This window comes from Lupinus angustifolius, chromosome LG05 (assembly GCF_001865875.1).
Source record: "Lupinus angustifolius cultivar Tanjil chromosome LG05, LupAngTanjil_v1.0, whole genome shotgun sequence".
Lineage (NCBI taxonomy): Eukaryota > Viridiplantae > Streptophyta > Magnoliopsida > Fabales > Fabaceae > Lupinus > Lupinus angustifolius.
The window spans coordinates 15,502,314-15,503,842 of NC_032013.1; positions in this window are offsets into that span (position 1 = coordinate 15,502,314).

The following is a 1,529-nucleotide window of genomic DNA, read 5'->3' on the forward strand; positions in this document are numbered from 1 at the left end:
AGAGGATGAAGATAGGATGAGGATAAGAATGATGATGAGGACGAGCATGAGGATAGGATAGGATGAGGATGAGGATGTGATACGATAAGAATGAGAATGTGGAAGAGGATGAGGATGAGGATGAGGATAAGATGAGGACGAGGATGGGGAAGAAGAAGAGGATGACGATAGGATGAGGACGAGAATGAGGATGACGAAGAGGATGAGCAAGATAATGAGGACGAGGATGAGGATAGGATGAGGACGAGGATGAGGATCAGGACGAGCACGAGCATTAGGTTGAAGATGAGGATGAGGATGAGGATGAGGATAGGATAAGGATGAGGAAGAGGATAGGAGGAGGATGAGGATAGGATGACGAGTAGGATGAGGATCAGGATAGGATGAGGACGAGCATGAGGATGAGGGTAGGATGAGGATAGGATGAGGATGAGGATGAGAATAGGATGATGATGAGGAAGTGTATGTGGATGAGGATGAGGATGAGGATGAGGATGATGATGAGGATAGGATAGGGATGAAGATGTGGAAGAGGATGAGGATAAGTATGAGGAAGAGGACTAGGATGAGGATGAGTATAGGATGCGAATGACAATGAGGATGAGTATAGGAGGAGGATGAGGATAGGAAGAGGATGAAGATAGAATGAGGATAAGAATGATGATGAGGACGAGCATGAGGATAGGATAGGATGAGGATGAGGATGTGATAGGATGAGAATGAGAATCTGGAAGAGGATGAGGATGAGGATGAGGATAAGATGAGGACGAGGATGAGGATAGGATGAGGATGAGGATGAGCAAGATGATGAGGACGAGGATGAGGATAGGATGAGGACGAGGATGAGGATCATGACGAGGACGAGGATTAGGTTGAAGATGAAGATGAGGATGAGGATAGGATAAGGATGAGGAAGAGGATAGGAGGTGGATGAGGATAGGATGACGAGGAGGATGAGGATCAGGATAGGATGAGGACGAGCATGAGGATGAGGGTAGGATGAGGATGGGGAGAAGGATGAGGATAGAATGAGGATGAGAATGAGGATGAGGATAGGATGTGGATGAGGATAGGATGTGGATGATGACGAGGATGAGGATAAGATAAGGATGGGGAAGTGGATGAGGATGAGGATGAGAAACTGGATGAGGAGGAGGATGAGGATAGGATGAGGATGAGGTTGAGGATGAGGATGAGGATGAGGATTAGGGTGAGGATGAGGATGAGTTTTTGCGTGAGGATGAGGATGAGGATTAGGATGAGGATGAGGATAGGATGAGGATGAGGTTGAGGAAGAGGATAGGATGAGGATGAGGATGAGGATAGGATGAGGATGAGGACGAGAATGAGGATGAGGATAGGATGTGGTTGAGGACGAGGATGAGGATAAGATAGGATGAGGAATAGGATAGGATGGGGATGAGAATGTGGATAGGATGAGGATAGGATGAGGGTGAATTTGAGGATGAGGATGAGGAGGAGGATGAGGATAAGGATGAGGATGAGGATGAGCAAGAGGATGAGGACGA